At 43.2% G+C, this 15,069-nt stretch overlaps 1 protein-coding gene across 1 annotated transcript in view; it reads left to right on the top strand.

Annotated features, from left to right (window-relative positions):
- The first annotated feature begins 11,824 nt into the window (after positions 1-11,824).
- EXTL3 (exostosin like glycosyltransferase 3) overlaps positions 11,825-15,069 on the top strand; it is a 112,396-nt gene continuing 109,151 nt past the window's right edge. Inside the window, exon 1 of the mRNA XM_036423528.2 lies at positions 11,825-11,930. The gene's annotated coding sequence lies outside the window, so the exon portion shown is untranslated. The remainder of the gene's footprint in view (positions 11,931-15,069) is intronic.

The raw sequence follows: 15,069 nt of genomic DNA, 5'->3' as shown, positions 1-15,069 counted from the left end.
TTGGGATTCTTGCTTGCTCTCTCCTCATTCCTGAATGGCTACCTGGTGAGCTTCTGAACATCGGCATTTGAGACAATCTGGAGATTCAATTAAAATGAACACCCCCCCTCAAACAATGCTCTTTACTTCACTTTTGGTGGCTTAGAGTTCATTCCTTCTTCTATCCCATCAACAAATATTTGTGATTGCCTATTTCTGGGCACTAAGATACAGTAAATAAAGTAGATTGAAAAGATCCCTGCTGTGTCCTGGAGCTTCCCCTCTAGTGGAGCAAGACAGATAGTAACTAAAGAAATAAAACAAGAAAACTTCAATGAGTGAGAAGAGCTGCACAGAGAATTAAAATAAAGTGACATGATAGTGAGTGAATGGTTGCCTTCTTATAAGGGTCATCTGAGATGGTGACATTAAGCTGAGCTCAATGAGCTGGTGTGGCTCAGTGGTTGAGCATCAACCTATGAACTAGGAGTTCATGGTTTGATTCCTGGTCAGGGCACATGTCCAGGTTGTGGGCTTGATCCCCAGTGTGGGGTGTGCTGGAAGCAGCCAATCAATGATTCTCTCATCACTGATGTTTCTCTCTCTCCCACACCCTTCCTCTCTGAAATCAATCTACACTAATAAAAGAGAAATATGTAAATTGAACATACCTCTGTGGCACCCACCAACCAATCAGGAGTGAGTATGCAAATTAACCCAACAAAGATGGGTTAATTTGCATATGCAGGCATGGAGAGGCTGGGTGGGGGCAGGATGCCTGCTATGAAGGGAAGGTTGCGGGACAGAGGGAGCTACAGGAGTGGTGCTCTGGCCAGAGCAGAGAACACTGAAGGCTCTGGCTGGAGTGAAGACAGAAGGCGGTAGCCAGAGTGAAGGCCTGGGTCCCAGGTGCCAGAGGAAAACCAGTGCCAGCAGCCAAGGGAAGGAAGGCCTATTGCACGAAAATTGGTGCAACAGGCCTCTAGTAAAAATATATTTAAAAAGAAAGAAAGAAAAATAGCTGAGCTCTGAAGGAGCCCATCATGAAAAGATCTGAGGGCAGCGCATTCCAGGCAGAGACATGGCTCCTCCAAAGGCTCTGAGGCAGGACCCAGTGGGTGTATCTGAGGCACAGAAACATTCCAAGTATTATAGAGGTCTTGGGCAGAGGTCAGGGCTGAAAAATATAGATTTGAGGAGCCATAGAGAAAATTTCCTAATGCTCTTTGTTGATTGCCATTGCCTCAATCTTCTTCTGTCAACATTCTTAATCCTCACCTGAGGATATTTTAACATTTTTAAAGCGTATGAAGGGAGAAAGATCCACGTGGAAGAAACATATTGATTGGTTGTCTCCTGAATGTACCCTGACCAGGGCCCAGGCTGGAAAATAGCCTGCAACCGAGGTATATGCCCTTGACTAGAATTGAACCCAGGACCCTTTGGTCCACAGGCCAATGCTCTATCTACTGAGCCAAACTGGCTAGGGCAACATTTTTTTCTCTTCCTAAATCCCTGGAACCTTACTCTCTCAAACTCATTCAGCCACCTTTTCTTAGCTTACTGGGTTTCTTTCTGCAAATATGGGGACCTGAGGACCTTGATCATTTTTTTAAAAAAATATATTTTTTTATTACTTTTTTTACAGAGAGGAAGGGAGAGCGATAGAGAGTTAGAAACATCAATGAGAGAGAAACATCGATCAGCTGCCTCCTGCACACCCCCCACTGGGGATGTGCCCGCAACCAAGGTACATGCCCTTGACCAGAATCAAACCTGGGTCCCTTCAGTCCTCAGGCCGATGCTCAAGCCAAACCGGTTTTGGCACCTTGATCATTTTCCATTTATCAATAGAACCAGGACGAACTTCCCATCTTTGTTAATTTGCATTCTCACTAAACTCCCCTCATTCCCAATCTCACACACACACACACACACACACACACACACACACACACACACACACTTTGAGTGGATTACATTCACTGAGTTTTGATTCGTTACCCTGACCCCAACAAATGTAGACAAAAACACCGATTAAGCAAAGTTCATTGGATGTAACAGTTGGGAGAGCTTCCAGAATACCAGACAATATCAGTTTTTTATGACCTTTGCCCTATTTCTCAGATGAAAAATGGAACTATAAGCGGATCTAGGTTTTCATGCTTCTCAGTGACAGAGGCAGAAACAAAGCCCACTTCAGTGTCTCCTGTGCTGGACGGCAGAACCACAGAGCCACTGTGCACACCCAGGGGCCCCTTTCATCCCCGATTTGACCTCATCCCTGCAGAGACGCCGTCTGTGGCTGTCCTTTGGACCAGAGGAAAGAGGATTCCCCAGCCCAGGTATGAGTGTTGGCTCTGACCTGGAAGACAAAAGAAAATAATAGAGTTATTAAGCACTTTTGTGTGGCAAGAACTATGCTTTGCAAGTTACCTATCTTCATTTCCACACCAACCCTGCGAAATATTTACCCAGGGGAAATTTATTTTCTTATTAATCTTTAAAAACAGGTTCAACAAGAATTTTTAAAATCATGAATGAGTTTGGATTTTGTCAAGTACTTTTCTGCATTGATATTATGTTATCCCCACTTTGCAGATGAAGAAACAGGTTGATAAAAAAAATGACTGCTTCACATTTGGGCATCAAGCCCCGAGCCGTTTGATCCTATTATCCCGTATCGCCTCTCCTGTCTTGTGTCCTCCAGCCATCTTTTCGCCTCTCTGAGCCAGGGTTTTTTCGTTGAAGAAATGGGACATGAAAAATGTTATTTTTATGGTCTCATGTCCTTCTCATAGTCTGGATTCTAAGGGCATTTAAACGGGGCTAGTCTTTCTGTTATCTGAGCGAGAGTTTTGTATCATCCTGTACTGAAAGGCCAGCGGGTGACAGTCACCCCTGCGTGAGGAGAGGGGATAATGGCCTCATTTTTGGAATGTCTGGCACAAAGGGATTTGTCACCCTGACCCCAGAAGTGAAAGGCCACTTAAAGACAGAAAGGATACTGTCATAGCTTTCCTGTTGCCCTTGGGTACAGCTTCTGATTTCTTCCTTCCTTTGTGTCTGGAAAAGACTTCTCATATTCTAAGCCCTTTATGCTTTGAAGATGAAGCTTGCCACAGGAATGTCAAAGGAGACGCAGGGTTAAATACAGAAGTGATTCTGTTCACGTCTAGCAGCAGAAGGCGCCCCTGTCACCCCAGCCCTCATCGTCCAGCCTCCATTGTGAGCGCACAGGCTTGGCATTCCGGGATCACCCTTCCTTTAGGCTTGGCAAAGGGCAAAGGGCTCTTTCTCCATTGAGGTTGCCTGCCTGGGTCCAGAAGAGCATTCTGATGGCACAGAGGAGAAGCAGCGCCAGCCTAGTGGTGTGATGTTTGGGTCAAAACCTATCTTGAATGCAAAAGTTATTTGGGGTTTTAATCTCATATTATATACCCTTGTGATAGTTGTCCATGTATGACATGTTTGAGAACTCTAGCAAGGAGAGTCTGCTCTCAGGATTCTTGACCAAATATTTACCCATGGGAAATTTATTTTCTTATTAATTTTTTAAAGCAGGGACATCATGAATTTTTAAAAATCATGAATGAGGGTTGGATTGCGTCAAGTACTTTTCTGCATCTATTGATATGATCCTATGATTTTTCTTCTTTAGCCTGTTGATGTGCTGGGTTACAGTGACTTTTGAATGTTGAAGTAGCTGTGTATCCCTAAGGTAAATACCTCTCGGTCATGGTGTTGGATTCATATGTTGGGTTTATATGTTGTTAGATTCAATTTGCTAATAATTTGCTAAGGATTTTTTTTTTTTTTAAGCATGAGAGATATTGGTTTGTAGTTTTCCTTTCCTGGAATGTTGTTGCTGATTTGGGTAGTAGGATAATGAGGTACTCACAGAATGAATTGGGAAGTGTTCCCTTTGACTGTATTCTGGAAGGGATGGTAGAGAATAAATATCATTTCTTCCTTAAATGTGTATTAGAAGTTACCATGAAACCAATCTGAGCCTGGTGCTTTCAGTTTTAGAAGGATATTAATTATTGATTCAATTTGTTTCTCCTTGTGTGAGAAACAAATCATCTGAGTTTGACAGAAAGACTTGGGTCTTTCAAAGAATTGATCCATTTCATCTAAGTTGTCAAAAAACTTCTGGGCATAGAATTATTCGCAATATTTTTTTAAAAATATATTTTTATTGACTTTTAGAGAGGAAGGGAGAGGAATAAAGAGATAGAAACATCAATGATGAGAGAGAATCATTGATCAGCTGCCTCCTGCACACTCCCTGCTGGGGATTGAGCCCACAACCCATGCATGTGCTCTTGGGCAGAATCAAACCTGGGATCCTTCAGTCCGCAGGCCGATGCTCTATCCACCGAGCCAAACTGGCTAGGCCCTAATATTTTAGGCACTCTAGGGCATAATATTTTTTATTATCTTTTTAATTTCCCTAGGATCAATATTCATGGTTTTTTTTTGCGTGTGCTGCTGCTGCTGCTGGTTCTTCTTCTTCTTCTTCTTCTTCTTCTTCTTCTTCTTCTTCTTCTTCTTCTTCTTCTTCTTCTTCTTCTTCTCAGTTATCCTGACCAGAGATGTATCCATTTTATTGATTTTTGTGGTTTTTTTTTTTAATTTATTAAATTTAATGGGGTGACATTGGTCAACATGAACATATAGGTTTCAGGAGTGGGTTTCTACGTTGCAAGATCTGTATATTGTATCATGTGCCCACCACCACCCAAAGTCAGCTCTCCTTATTGATTGGTTTAAAATCAGCTTTTGGTTCTATTTAAGAAAACAAACATAGAAAAGAAAGTTTTCTAAGAAGTAAAATAAAGAACAAAACCAAACAATAAAAACAAATCAGCTTTTGGTTTTGTTTTCTCTATTTATTTCCTGTCTTCAGTTTCATTGATTTCTGCTCTAATTTTTGACATCTCTACTGCTTACTTTGGATTTAATTTGCTCTTCTTTTTGGATTTCCTAAGGTGGAAGCTTATATTACTGGTTTTAATCTTTTTTCTTTTCTAAAATATGCCTTTGATATTATAAATTCCCTCTATTACTGGTTTCTATAAATTCTGTAAGTTTTATGTTCACTTTCATTTAGTTAAAAGTATTTTCAAATTTCTCTTAAGACTTCTTCAACCTATGTATTATTTAAAAGTGTGTTGTATAACCTCCAAATATTTTTTAATTTTCCAGCTACCTTTTTGTTATAATTTCTAGTTTAATTTTATCGTGCTTCGAAAGAATACTTTATATGGTTTCAATTTTTTTAATTGTTAAGATGTGTTTATGGCCCAGAATGTGGTCTATGGTCTATTGTGGTGACTACTTGATGTGTGAGCTTGAGGAGAATGTATATTCTATTGTTGAGTGAAATAGTCAATAGATGTCAATTATATTTGGTTGATTGATGGTATTATTGAGATCAACTATATCCTATTGATTTTCTGTCTGCTGCATCTGTCCATTGCTGATAGAGAGCTGTTAAACTACAATGGTGGATTCATTGATTTCTCTTTGCATTTCTATCAATTTTGCCTCGTACTTTGACACTTTGTTGTTAAGTGTATAAACATTAAGGATTATTATGTGTTCTTGAGGAACTGACCATTTTATCAATATGTTTATCATTATATAATGCTCCTCTTTATCCCTGATAATTTTCCTTGCTCCAAAGTCCAAAGTCCATTTTGCCTGAAAGTCAAATAACTACTCTAGTGTTCTCTAGATTAGTGTTAGCATGATATATCTTTATCCATCTTTTGGATTTTTAAAAATATTACATTGGGCCGAAACCGGTTTGGCTCAGTGGATAGAGCGTCAGCCTGCGGACTGAAAGGTCCCAGGTTCGTTTCCGGTCAACGGCATATAACTTGGTTGTGGGCACATCCCTAGTAGGGGGTGTGCAGGAGACAGCTCATCGATGTTTCTCATCGATGTTTCTAACTTTCTATCCCTGTCCCTTCCTCTCTGTAAAAATATCGATAAAATATATATATATTTTTAAAAGAGTCAGTAACTGAGACAGGGAGACGAAGCCCCACAGAGAGGAAGGAGAGGCAGTCAGAAGTAAAAAGCAAATCTTATGCTCTTCAAAATTTCTGCACAAGGCTAATATCTGAATGCCTTAGAGCCGTGGTCGGCAAACTGTGGCTCTCGAGCTACATGCAGCTCTTTGGCCCCTTGAGTGTGGCTCTTCCACAAAATACCACAGCCTGGGCAAGTCTATTTTGAAGATGTGGTGTCAGAAGTGTTAAGTTTAAAACATTTGGCTCTCAAAAGAAATTTCCATTGTTGTACTGCTGATATTTGGCTCTGTTGATTAATGAGTTTGCCGACCACTGCCTTAGAGCTTTCCTTTCTAAGTGAATTCATCACCAGTCACACACCCAGTGTGGACTGAGATACGGAGAGGGACCTAGGAATACATGAGGGCTCCCACGAATGACCCAGTGACCACACTCTCTAGTGGCTCCTCAGCATTTATCTTAGAACTTGCTGTGGTTTCTCTCACTAGCGGAGGAAATTGAGGGGAAGAGGTAATTGATTTCCAGGCTTATTCCCAAGGTACCCTTCTGCTTCCTTCTTTTAGCCACATCCACTTTCTCATCTCAAACGCTTTTTACTCAGGCTGTATCGAGATAGCACAAGATGCCTAGTTAGCTCAACTCCAGGAAGCAGGACAATCTTTCAAAGCCCAACTCCTGTCAGAGTGCCTCCGTCCGAGAGGACCTGTCCAGGTAGGACTGGCCTTTCAGCCAAGCTGAGTATGTGGTGTGTCCTGATGGTGTGATTGGAGGACTGGCAAGGTTGCCACATTCGAAAATTTCCTTTTCCACTCATGCCTAAAAATTCTACCCTTATTGATTCCTACCCAGTGTCTGGAAGGAAAAGACACAGGAAGAAGATGCCGGCTGTTTACTTTCTAATGTTGCTTGGGGATAGCCTTTGACCAGAGTCATACGGGGACTTCAGAGTGTACAAATTGGACTATCTTACAACTTCCCAGTACATGCTGACAGAATTCAATACAAGGCCTCAAAGCTTTGGGGCAGGGGCAGAAAATCAAAGAGCTTTTCAGTGACTATTTCTTAGGAAGCAGAATAACAGCAATGAGCTGGGTTTGACCAAAGTCAGATCATGGTGTTTAACATATGCTTGATTGAACAGCATTGTTTGCATTCAGTATGCTATGTCACTTATGCTCATTTAAAAGCACATGGAATAAAATTGCATGCGGGCATCCCACTATCCCACCTTGTCTTTATCTGGCTGGGTGGCTCAGTTGGATGGAGTGTCATCTTACACTAAAAGGTTGTGGGTTCGATTCCTGGTCAGAGAACATAGTACCCAGATTGGGGATTCAATCCATAGTGAGGCAACCAATTGATGTTTCTCTCACACATCAATGTTTCTCTCTCTCTCCCTAAAATCAATAAAAACATATCCTGGAGTGAGGGTTAAAAAAAAAAAAAGTAAGTACAATACAATAACTTTTATTATATATATTGCTATAATTGTTCTATTTTATTATTAGTTATTATTCCTGGTCTCTTTATTGTGCCCATTTTATAAATTAAACTGTATCATAGATATGTCTGTCCAGGAAAAAAAAACCATAATGTATACAGGGTTTATAGTTTATAGTTTAGAACTATATGTGATTTCAGGCATCTATTTGGGGGTCTTAGAATGTATCCTCCATGCATAAGGGGGGACTACCTTCACCATTTATTAGGGCATGTATAACCTGTTTAAGTCACAGGAGATGCACCAACTTGTCTTGGTTTTGTTTCCTGCCTTTGCACAAGCCTTACCTGTTCTAACAGGAGCCCATGTGTGTTCTCCAGTGTGCTCAGCCTGACCCATGTCCCTACCTGGGACAGAGCCCATGTGGGATTTAGCTCAGTGACAAGAATCATGTGCGTGAACCCTGGAAACTCTAATCTGAATGTCTCTCTTCCAGGCAAGGTCTTCTCAGGAGAATCTCTATTCTTGGGAGGATGTCCCAATAAGGGACATGAAAGAGCAGTGTTTCCATCCAGTTTGAGAAACATTCTGATTGCCTCACCTGTGTGCTGAAGCTACCTACCTGTAGTCTTACTCAGGCTGGACAAGCTTCTGTTGCCTCTGGAAGAATTCACTTCCTCTTGCCCAATCCCCATCTCCACTGCCCCGGAGGCTGTGTGTGGACCCTAATTCTGCCTGGGTTACCCCACTGCCATGCCCTCTGCACACTGCTATCCAGAGGGAGGTTCTGCTTCTGCCCCTTCTGTCTGATTCTCACTGGGTGCTCCCAGATATGGCTTCCTGCCCACAGCCCTCCCACTTGGACTGTTAAGCGATTACCTGGGCTTGAAGATGTGCTGCAGCCCCAACTCTGTCCCCAATGACCTCTTGTGGTGGTTTGAAGTCAGCTAATGCTGGGAGTATTTACACCACAGAAATGGGCATACACCACAGGGCACAGCTTTTCTTTCTGGAGAGCCAGTGGTGGTTTCACCAGTACACTGCTGACTGGGCTTCTGGTTCCTTCAAACGTGTTAGGAAGGCCTCCTTTCTCCCAGAGATTCTCTGGGTCCCTGTCACCTCCAAAGTGAGGAGGTAAGGCTCAGTGAAGATTCCAAGCTTCTCTCTCACCCACATGGCAGGGCTAATTGGGAGAGGCTGGCTCAGTTCCAGAAAACTGGATTTCACCCTTGTAGGGCACCCACCCCAAGCTGAGAGGGCTCTGATCAGCCTCTTGAACTAAAGCTGAGCTCTCCAGCGGGAGGGCATTTGTGTGCCTTCTATTATAATGACAGGGATCCTGCCTATAATTCTCAACCCACGTCCGCTCTGCCCATGTTCCACGTTTAAATGCAAAAGACGCCTCTCTGCCTCCAAGTATTTGGGCATGTCTTTTCAGCTCTTCCTGCACGAGGCCAGACACATCAGATGTAGACACAGATATCTGACTCATAGGAAGCCTCTATCTTATCTCACTGACATCCCTGGTTTCAACTGGAAAGGCGGGAAAGGTGTTAAAGAACAGAAAAAAAGAAAGTTGTACTCAATTTGGCAAACATAAGGAAATATCCAACATCACCCCAAAACAATTTAGGAAATGATAGTATTTTCACCATTGAAACGTAGCAGGGTTTGAAAAGATTGAGGCCTGTTGAGGGCATGATCAGAGCCTCTGGAAACAGAGCGAGGTGGGCACCTGGCTCCTCTGTAGATTGTCTCTGTGACCTTAGAGAGTTCGTTGTCTTCTCTGAGCTCAGTCTCAATGTGGCTGCTTCTTGAATTCCCTAGTTGTAGGACTTCCATTCAGCCAGATTTCAGGCGGGTTCTGAATGATGGTTGTTCTGCCGTTCAGTTGTAATTTTGATGTGGTTGTGGGAGGAGGCAAGTACCACATTTACCTATGCTGCCATCTTGACCAGAAGCCCATCAGTTTTGGTTTTACTGGGTTTAAGTTGTTAGTGTTCTGATGCATTTGAGATTACATAATGTACATGATTATTATCTTTGTCATCTGGGGGGTGCAATTTTCATAAGATTACACTTTGAATCCCAAGCTCTTGTTCTCCGGTATAGGTTGAACCGTTGCTTCTCCAAAAATTCATGGGTTGAAGTCCTAACCCCTTATGCCTCAGAATGTGACCTTATTTGGAGACAGGATCATTTCCGATGTAATTCGTTAAGATGAGGTCATACTGGAGTAGGGTGCCCCCTAATCCAACATGATTGGTGTTTTTATAAAGGAAGGAAATTGTGCCAGAAACCAAGATCAACAGTTATTAATATGAATGCGAGGAGTGCACCAGAAGGCGGAGTGGCTCCTTGGAAGTTCACAGGGTGAATTTGCATTGTATTACCTACTGCTGACTCAATGGCCTAAAGCAAACACCCCGAAAATACGATAGTCTTACTGTTTACTATAACATTGCCATTGATATGTCTGTTTTCATTCCTAAAAGGCAATTGTGTATTCTAGTAAATAAAAGCAGCTGGGAAAAGGAGATTCTATAGTTGAGTTTGCCCTGGCCTCCCCCCATAAAATCAAAATTAATCCCGTCTTGTGTGTATCATTTGTATGTCAGCTCTTTCTCCAAGCCTTTGAACCTGAAAGCCATGCTGGCGGTATCCTTTCACAAAGTTGGACACAGGCACTAATACAGGGAGAACACCATGTGAACATGAAAATGGCCGTCTGCAAGCCAAGAGAGCAGCCTGAAACAGGTTTTTCCTTCCCATGGCTCAAGAGGAACCAATCCTGTCAACATGTTGATCTCAGCCTTCCAGCCTCCAGAACTGTGAGACAACACATTTCTGTTGTTTGCTACTCAGTCTACAGTGTTTTGTTACATCAGCTCTAGCAAACTAATACACTGTCCAATAAATAGACTTTCCTTTTGTGCCTCATAGCATTTGCTGACAAGCAAAACTGTCATGATTCTCTAAAACCTTAGAACTTTTTTTTAGGTAAAAATTTTTTTTATTACTTCGAGAGAGAGGAAAACTGAAATATTGCAATGCCATCCAAAATTAGAAATAGTCCCAACAACTTAGAAATGTTTGAAAAGCTATTTAATTAAAATAAAAAAATCTTAAGCCCTGCCTCAGTTGGTTGGAGCTTCATCCTATACACCAATCACAAATCCTGATTCCTGGTCAAGGCATATACCTAGGTAGTGGGTTCCATCTCCGGTTGGCTCCGGGAGGCAACCAATTGATATTTTTCTCTTGTATTAATGTTTCTCCCACTCTCTCTCTTTCATCTCCCTCTCTCTCTTTCTAAAAATCAATAAAAACATATTCTTGGGTGAGGATTTAAAATAACAATAACAAATAAAATACAGTAAAATATTCTTAAGACACATTAAACTCTAAACTATTTACATTGCTCCAAAGTTTCTTTTTACATTTGTCAACACGTATATTCTCATATACTTGGAATCATTGGCTGTGTGCTTTCTTGTGTTGTATTTTTTCTTTAATCTTATTTGATATAAATATTTCTACATAGGGATAATGGTCCATAGTGACATATTATTAAATAGTGACATTATTTACGTGCCTTTCATATATTATTAATCATTTCTTATTTTCTAATTTTCACTATGAATATTTTTGTATAATTTATTTATTTATTTATTTATTTATTTATTTATTTATTTATTTATTTATTTTTACTTCTCTTGAACTATTTCCTTCAGGTATATATCCAGAAGAGAAAATCCTGGATTGCATAGTGTAGTACTTCCTGTTACATGTTACATTTTAACAGATTGAGCCTGTGGTTTCACCAGAAATAAAACTAGGTAAGTGTGCATATTTCCCCCATAATCTTGACATCATTCAGTCTCACCATTTTAAAAGTTGTTTCCCCCCTCTAGTTTAAAAAGCTTTCCCTCGTCTTCAAGGTTGCTTTAATTTTATACTTATGTGGCCCCAGGCATTTTTAAAGCACCTGGCTTAGGTTTCTATCTTACTGAGATAGAGCTTTTTGCAACCAATGCTGGCTTCCTGCGGTCGCCCTAAGCGGGCAGTCCACCTTCCCCTCTCAGCGGGGACTCTCCCAGCTCCTGCACATTCCCCATCCGCGGGGCCAGGGCGCCCTTTGCGGCTGTGTCCGCCAGGGGTCAGCGCAGGCTCAGCTTTAGGCTCTGGCCTCCCACAATGCACCGGGCTCTGTGGTCCCCGCGTCGGAAGGTGACGGAGCTGCGGCTGGGCCGCGGGGCCACCACAGGTTTGGGAAGTGTGGGCGGGGCTGCGGAGGGGCGGGGCGACCCGGGGGCGGGGTCGCGTGGGCGGGGCGTCAGGGGGCGGGGCCCTGGCCCGCCGCCGCTGCCGCCGCCGCCGCCGTAGCCCCTCCTGCGGGCCGCAGCCAGGGCTCAGGTCGCGCCCTCCCCGGCAGCGGAGGCCGCTCCCCCGGGAGCTGTAACCAGGTAAGGGCTGGGGTTGGGGGCGATGTGTGGAGTCTTTTATTAGTTGTGCAAACGGGACCGTCTTAAGCTGCTTCCATGTCGAGCTGGAGCCACCAGGTCTGTTGGGGGCGAGTCTGTTTTAAAACTCTTTTGTCTGCGTTCCCTTCTCCGCGTCCCCAGTCGCTGCGGGGCTCCGGGGAGCCGGGTGTGGGGAGCCGGTGCCCGGGGATTGCAGGCTCGTGCAGGCGAGCCAGTCCCCCGGAGCGGGGCTGGGATGGGGGAGAGCCGGTGCAGGCGCGGGCTGGGGTGCGCGGACGCGGGGGGCAGGGGCGGCGGGCCGGGGTCTGCGGGTGCGGGTGCTGAGCCCCGCGGTCCCCGGCGCCGGAGTGAGCGGCGGCTGTCCGGAGCCCCGCCGCGCCACCCTGTCAGGTGCAGGCCGTCCTGAGGCTGGAGCTAGTGGGTGCTCTCAGGTGCTCCCGGACCCAGACGCGCCGTCCCCAGGACCTCTCCTCTCCAGGACGCTGCTTCCCCATAGTCCTTGCTGCCACCCTCCAGAGCGAGCGCTGGCCCTCGTTTGGGGGCTTCACACTTAGAACTTCTCACAAAGTTTGGCAGACGGGAGCCTGGGATGTGGGGCAGCGGGGAGAGCTGAGGTCGTGGGTGTCTGTCCTCCTCGGCTTGTGCCTGGGCACTCTGCCTGGCTCCCTGGATTCGGCCTCGCTTCCTGTTCCCCTCGGTGGCGATGCCAGTCTCTGGTAATCCCAACCGGGAAGCTGCAGCCTGAAGTTCTAAGGTAATGCCCCAAAAGCTCAGAAGACAGGACTATTCCCATCTCTATCCCAAGGTAGAAGAAGTTACATTTTTAGAGGTGTATTTTTCTTTAAAACCCTCACCCTCTAATCATTCCAATACATTCATATCGATTGATCTTTACATGTGAAATCTAAGCGATTTCTCTTATTGTTTAGTAATAAAGGCTATATAATTAGGAACACTGCCTGATACATTCTTCAGGTGACCATGATTCTGAGTAATAAATGAGCTGTAGTAAAAGGCAGGACATGGGAAATCAGGTGAACTTGCTTCCAAAACCATTTCTACTGTTACGAAGAGGTTGGATTTAATTATCTTTATTGTTTCTTCCAAATGTAAAATGCTGGATGCATCTCTTGGCTTGAGATAGCAATCGAATATAAGAAAATTCTTTCAAATTATTTTTAAATGGGATATTATCGCCTCACGTATTCCCAGGGGAAGAATCTAGGAGTTATTAGGATTCCAACTCTTTGTTAAGTAGAATTTCTTAATGGTCCTTAACTCCATCTCTGGGTACTTTTCCTTCAGAAGTGTCAGTTCTCTATCAAAATACGAAATTATGAATTGCTTATTATGTATACTATTTTCTGTTTGGAAAATACTTTCCACATCTGACGTTAATATTTATTTAAATGCATTGTGTATTTATGAGTAAAAAAGGTAAACCTTTAAATGATTAAAAGCAAGAAATAAAATAGTTGCCTGGCCAGTGTGGCTCAGTGGTTGAGCATCGACCTATGAACCAGAAGGTCACGGTTTGATTCTGTGGTCAGTGAGGGGTGCGCAGGAAGCATCAGTGATTCTCCATCATTATTGATGTTTCCTTTTCTCTCCCCTTTTCCCCTCTCTGAAATCCATAAAAAAAATATATTTAAAAAAATTGTCTTAGCTAGTAGACATCCTCAGTTAGTGGAGATAAATGAAAAAGATGAAACCCATTAATAGGAAAAAAACACCCATAAGAATTAGAGGGCACTGTTTGAAGCTTAAAAGAAGCAGTTTAAGCCCTAACCGGTTTGGCTCAGTGGATGAGCATCAGCCTGCAGACTGAGGAGTCCCAGGTTCGATTCTGGTCAAGGGCATGTAATTTGGTTGCGGGCTCATCCCCAGTAGGGGGTGTGCAGGAGGCAGCTGATCTGGTGTTTCTCTCTCATTGATGTTTCTAACTCGCTTTCCCTTTCCCTCTCCATAAAAAAAATCAATAAAATATATTTAATAAAAAAAAAGAAACAGTTTAAGAATATGTTAGAGATAACATTGCACAGTAGATTGCAAGCATTAGTAAGCCCATAGCCCCAAGAGATTCATGTGGAAAGACACTGCCACCCATATAAAGAAATATGTATAATAGATAAATTCATGGGCTCCCTTTATAAAAATAAGTGGATCAGATGTTTCCCACATTAACTGTAAATACCATGTACACTGGATTAATTTAAACTGTTGGCCCATTCATGCTTTTACAACCTTCCAATTCCTTTATTATTTCAAAAAAGGCCCAGTGGCCCAGTTCTTGCTTCTGAAACAGGTAAACGAAAACAAACCCCACAATTGACCTCTAGCCACAGACTGGCGTTTACAGGAGTTAGCACAAGCAAGCAACTCATAATTTACTCATTGCTTGAGAAGATACCTAACTGAGTGCAAGACTGGACTCATTGCTCTAGCCCACTCCTAATGAGAAGTAGCCATGGGTATGGCTTCTTAATTGGGTACGGTGTCATCAGAACCATACAACTAGGGGGGCCTAGGATATGTCTCAGGATTTCTCAGAAGAACTGTGAAGACGTGAGGCGCTCAAATGAAAAACGCACAACTTATTTTGGAGGAAGAAAGGAATAAAGTACTTAGAAATAGTCCCTCTTTGGCTTCCATCTTTAGGGTGCCAGTATTAAAAAGCCGCTTATTATATTAGGATACTAATTATAACATTAACTCATTATGCATTCACAAAATCATGGAGATAAAGTGACTAGAGGTGAGGCCTGGAAAGATAAAAAGTACGATGAAAGAGAGAGGTAGGAGCCAGGTCACAGAGGGCCTGGAAAGGGCGAGGGGAGCCACTGAACACTTAGTGGAGAGGATCAGGATCAGAGCTGCTTTAGGTAGCTCTCCCGGAAGTCCGTGAAGGACAGACTTAAGAGGTGAGGAGGCAGGAAGAACGGCTAGGAGGCTGTAGCAGTGCTTAGGAAAGAAATGACGAGGGCTTAGCACTTACAGAATACATTACCAGTTTCCGCTTTCTCATACATTACCTCATTTGGTCTTCATAACGGTTCATTGCGGCCAGTGGGTTAATATTCATCCTTCACTTTGTAAGCTTACCTCAGTGCTTTGTGTTCAT

The sequence above is a fragment of the Pipistrellus kuhlii genome, unplaced genomic scaffold, assembly GCF_014108245.1.
Source record: "Pipistrellus kuhlii isolate mPipKuh1 unplaced genomic scaffold, mPipKuh1.p scaffold_m20_p_8, whole genome shotgun sequence".
Taxonomy (NCBI): domain Eukaryota; kingdom Metazoa; phylum Chordata; class Mammalia; order Chiroptera; family Vespertilionidae; genus Pipistrellus; species Pipistrellus kuhlii.
The sequence above is the reverse complement of the archived record's forward strand: the minus strand, read 5'-3'. Positions and strand labels throughout refer to the sequence as shown.